This window comes from Mercenaria mercenaria, chromosome 7, assembly GCF_021730395.1.
Source record: "Mercenaria mercenaria strain notata chromosome 7, MADL_Memer_1, whole genome shotgun sequence".
NCBI lineage: Eukaryota > Metazoa > Mollusca > Bivalvia > Venerida > Veneridae > Mercenaria > Mercenaria mercenaria.
Window position 1 is genome coordinate 18,462,560 of NC_069367.1, and position 6,167 is coordinate 18,468,726.

Here is a 6,167-nt window from a genome sequence, read left to right on the forward strand (position 1 = left end):
TAGTGACCTAGTTTTTGACCCCAGATATTCAAACTTGACCTAGATTTCATCAAGGTTATCATTCTGACCAAATTTCATGAAGATCAATTGAAAAATACAGTCTCTATCGCATACACCACGTTTTTGTTTGATTTGACCTAGTGACCTAGTTTTTTACCCCACATGACCCTTTTCAAACTTGGGCTTGATTTTATCAAGGTAATCATTGTGACAAAGATTCGTGAAGATTAATTGAAAAATACAGCCTCTATCCCCAGATGACCCATTTTTAAACTCGGCCTAGATTTCATCAAGGTTATCATTCTGACCAAATTTCATGAAGATCAGTTGAAAAATACAACCTCTATTGCATACACAAGCTAAATGTTGACAGACGACGGACGACAGACGCCGGACATTGAGCGATCACAATAACTCACCTGAGCATTGCTCAGGTGAGCTAAAAATGGTAAACAATGAAGAAAAGGAAATGAAGCTATTATATTATGCATAACAATCTGTATGACGCTTTACTGCAGTCATGTATTCAGGCAACAAGTCTTCCCACCAAAACATGTGAAGATCCACAGAACAATAAATGAGAAAAAGTCAGTCACTGTAAAATCATTATTTTCATGGGCATGAAATTTCAAGGTTTTGGTCAAAATAGCAATTTCGTTGGGTTAGGAATTCATGGACTTCAACTTTTGAACATAAAATGAATGAGAATTTTACTTGTTCATTGGGATTAAATTTTGTCGATTGACTCGACCATGAAAATACTACTGTTTGCAGATCAAATTGCCCCTTCAACTTTTTTGAAATCGATAGAGTTGCACGTTTACGTCACAAAAACAGTGAAGCTGAAGCTATTTTTGGAGTAATCTCCACTGCTTAACCCTGCCCCATCCGCAATAAATTATTCATTCACCTTGTCGTGAAAGTGTTGAATGCGTTCTTTTTCTCGTTATCTTGATGTCACACAAAGCGCGTGCTCTGACTCTTTGAAATGTCAAGAACTGTATCGCCGTACTTTCATTCATTATAAAGAATGGATATGTTGTTTTAAAAGTTGAATACAGAATATTTCAACTACGTCTAAATGGAATCAGCGTGTTTTTTTTTTTTGTGATGACAATTATTATCTACTAAATTTCCAATTACGCAAGTCATAAAGTTTTTATAGAAAGATCTACTGTATCATTGAATCTGCAGAGAGTCTTCCGAAGCTTATTAACTATCGCAAAAATATAACTTCATTATAGATCAAGATTTTTATTTTACTTTTTTTCGGTGGGGTTTACGTTTATGTGTATTAATCTACTATATTTGAAGTAGTTTAACTCCCTGAGGCCGATATCATAATATACATGCTGCGGCGAGATAAGAATTACCACCTGACGTCGAAGAACATTATCTGATCTTATCATAATCGCACTCGCATGCAGTCAATTGAAATCATGCATGGAAATATTATTAACATGGGTGTAAATCAAACTATACTTATAAAACCTTCCAAGTTTGAACACATATTTATATATATCCACTTTCGTCTGTAACTTATATCCAAAAAGAATAATAATTTCACTTCGAAACATTCACCATTTTTACACACCTATTGCGTTTAATAAATACATGTATTTGAACATTTTCGATTTTATTACTTGTTTCACATTTAAACACATTAAATTCCAATAAATAGAAATACATTATTAACACAAAGTATTAACATCAGCATTACTCAAAATTAACACCCATTTCTGAGTGAATATCGATGTTTATTTTGATGTATAAATTAATTTCTAAACATGTACACAAATGTTGCGTGACACGCACTGAGATAGTTAAGTTGTAATATTTACACCCATCTTTGAAGAATTATTAAATTTTCAAAAAGCATTTATTTACACACATTTTTATGTATGAAACATGTTTTGCTGTGTTATTTTTATCCATTTGAATTTAATGCGATGTAATTGTACGAATATTTCAGCCCTCTAAAACTTAACATTTTCCGACCATCAATTTCTCTGATAATGAAGTTTCATCGTTGGAATCATCATCCGACGGAACTGATACGTCAAAATCAGCATGATAATGTATATATTTTCTTCAATGTAAGAAAAATCTCTGGCAGCCGACATTATTTTAATATTTTGAAATACAGTATGAACGAAACACAGCAGAGTTCGTCCTCTTTATTTCTTTTACCGCACATTTACAAACATTTATTTTAGCAAGGAAACTAATTATTAGCATAATTAATAATTATAACATCTAAGAAATAATAGCTGGTATGCAAAATAATTTTGCTTTTATCAGGATTATCAAAATTTAACAAGTACGTGATGCAATCAGCATGATCTCGGTGCTGCGACTATACTCGTCAATCGCCGTCCTAGGGAATCCTGATAACGTGCGTATAGTCGGATATTGACGCTACAGGGGTAGAAAATATAGCGCCTTTAGTCGTATTTCGTCCCCAAGGAGTTAAACACTATTTCAGATAATTTACAAACCTTTCTTCGTTCATGGAAAGAACCAAGAAATTCGACGTTTAGTTTGTTTTATAGATCTATTTGTGAGGGGCAATCTAAAAGGACCAAAATAATTGAAGATATTCCGTAAAAAATTAGACTCTACCAACTTTTTTCAACTAAAGAGGAACAACTCGACCACGAGTCAGTCGCGTTTTATAATTATTGTGAAAACTAAACACGAGATACAAGTCTGCAGCAAAAGGTACTGAAATTTAGGCAGAAAAATGCCTGCACATAATGTATAAGAGGGTGACTTTTTTCACATCCACGCTACCAAAATGTAGTGTGCATTGTGGCAAGATTCATTTAAATTTTAAATGAAGATTAGCTCTACTACATCTGTTACATTCCAGTTAAACACCTGCTCCAACAGTATTTAAATCAGCATTTCATCTTGTAAAATTCTCGTTCATGCAGCCAATGTAAACAGGTTCATTCAGTGTACTTTTTTAACTCGTATCGGAAGAAGAAAAAAACACTATAAAAGGGCGGAGTCCTGTATAGATGATATCCAAAAATAGCTTCAGCATCGCTGCTTTAGTGACGTAAAGGTAAAAGTCTATCGATTAAAAAAAAGGCGAAAGGGCAATTTGATTTGCAAACAGTAGTAAGTCCACCACGAATATTAATGATTTCACTGTAAATGTGTTTTTTCTGCTTTTAGCCCTGGCTTCCCTTTCCCCACAAATGCAGTCAAGTATTCAGGCAAGAATTCTTCCCACCAAAACATGTGAAGATCCACAAAACAATTAATGAGGAAAAGTCAGTTAAATGTTATTTTTTCTGCTTTTAGCCCTGGCTTCACTTTCCCCACAAATGCAGTCAAGTATTCAGGCAAGAATTCTTCCCACCAAAACGTGTGAAGATCCACAAAACAATTAATGAGAAAAAGTCAGTTAAACATGTTTTTCCTGCTTTTAGCCCTGGCTGCCCTTCCCCCACAAATGCAGTCAAGCATTCCAGCATGTATTCTTCCCACCAAAATGTGTGAAGATCCACAAAACAATTAAAGGCCTAGATTTTGGCAGTGGGCCAAGGGATTTCTGTCTTCACCAGCACAGTTGGGGCTAATGACCATCACAGTATGGTTCCAATAAACAAGGGTCAATGTTTATTGGAGGGTCAGTCTACCTTACAAGTGTACCAATTAGTGAGAAGGGGGAACAATGTAATTTATTTTAAATTGATATATAATTGATAACTTTTTAAGTTATACTAGTTTTGTTTTTTTTGTTTTGTTTTTTTTGGCATTTCTATGTAAAGAAAAATATTTGTTGATCAAACACAATAATATAATCAGAAACTTATTTTCACAATAATGAAATAATGATAAACTTACTTATAAAGAAATATGCAAGTTTTTATTTTTTCAAAGTCTGTCTAGAGAATTGTGATATTTCAGAAAAATGTGACTTTCACTCATCTAAAGCTTGCAGAATACTGTAAATAACATTTGTCTAAAAATGTGCATTTCAAAGTTACAAAGCAAAGCATGAAAAAAGTCACTTTTGGCAACATACTGAAAATGAAACTTCAGTATAGATGGAACACAATAATTTGAAGTTCAAATAATGTTGATTACATGATTACAAGAAACCCAGTTTCCAATTAGAAAAATATTGTTTGTCAGCACAGAGAACTCATGAAGTTTTCACTACACTTGTGTTTTATTATCATTATTATTTTCAATATTATTACTGTATCTTTAATCATCCTTTATGTAATATAATAATAATAACAATAATAATATTTTTTTTTTATTATTATTATTATTATAACATTAAATTAATAGTTATTATCATTTATATAATATCAAAATAATAATAAATATTATTATCATTCCACATTTCACTGAAGAAAAATTAATTTCTTTCAACTCCACTGCACACATCTTCATGGTCTAGTTGGGGTCCCTGCTGTGCTAATTGCCCTCTAATCAGTTACGGTTACATAATCGCTAATAAGCAGCAGATAAGATGGGAGTTGTATATTGGATTTGGGGAGGGGGGGGGGGACACTTATATAGTAGTGAATCTAGGCCTTTAATGAGAAAAAGTCAGTTAAACATGTTTTTTCTGCTTTTAGCCCTGACTTCCCTTTCCCCACAAATGCAGTCAAGTATTCCAGCATGAATTCTTCCCACCAAAACGTATGAAGATTCACAAAACAATACATGAGAAAAAGTCAGTTAAACATGTTTTTTCTGTTTTTAGCCTTGGCTGCCCCCTTCCCCCTCAAATGCAGTCAAGTATTCCAGCATGAATCCTTCCCACCAAAATGTGTGAAGATCCACAAAACAATTAATGAGAACAAGAGGACCATGATGGTCCTGAATCGCTCACCTGTCCCTACATGACCCAGTTTTGAACTGAGTATGACGTTGTTTTTTCTATTATTTGACATAGTGACCTAGTTTTTGAGCTCATGTGACCCAGTTTTAAACTTGACCTAGATATCATCAAGATAAAAAAATCTGACCAATTTTCATGAAGATCCATTGAAAAATATGGCCCCTAGAGAGGTCACAAGGTTTTTTTATTATTTGACCTAATGACCTAGTTTTTGAAGGAACGTGACCCAGTTTTGAACCTGACCTAGATGTCAGCAAGGTGAACATTCCCACCAATTTTTATGAAGATCTCATGAAAAATATGGCCTCTAGAGAGGTCAGAAGGTTTTTCTATTTTTATACCTAATGACCTAGTTTTTGACTGCACATGACCCAGTTTCGAATTTTACCTAGATATCATCAAGGTGAACATTCAGACCAATTTTCATTAAGATCCATTGAAAAATATGGCCTCTAGAGAGGTCACAAGGTTTTTCTATTTTTTGACCTACTGACCTAGTTTTTGATCGCACGTGACCCAGTTTCAAATTTTATCTAGATATCATCAAGGTGAAAATTCTGACTAACTTTCATGAAGATCCATTGAAAAGTATGGCCTCTAGAGAGGTCACAAGGTTTTTCTATTTTTAGACCTACTGACCTAGTTTTTGACCGCAGTTGACCCAGTTTCAAATTTGACCTAGATATCATCAAGATGAACATTCAGACCAACTTTCATACAGATCCCATGAAAAATATGGCCTCTAGAGAGGTCACAAGGTTTTTTTATTATTTGACCTACTGACCTAGTTTTGACAGCACGTGACCCAGTTTCGAACTTGACCTAGATATCATCAAGGTGAACATTGACCAACTTTCATACAGATCCCATGAAAAATATGGCCTCTGGAGAGGTCAAAAGGTTTTTTCATTATTTGACCTACTGACCTAGTTTTTGACCGCAATTGACCCAGTTTCCAACTTGACCTAGATATCATCAAGGTGAACATTCTGACTTACTTTCATGAAGATCCATTGAAAAGTATGGCCTCTAGAGAGGTCACAAGGTTTTTCTATTTTTAGACCTACTGACCTAGTTTTGGACCGCACATGACCCAGTTTCGAACTTGACCTAGATATCATCAAGATGAACATTCTTATTCACACATCGTGTTACTGTGTCACACATTCATGCATAGTTATTTTAAAATCCATGCATGAATGACAAAGATATGGACCGGACATACCCATCAATGTACTATCATGAAAAATGATCTTTAACGTCTAAGTGTGACCTTGACCTTTGAGCTACGGACCTG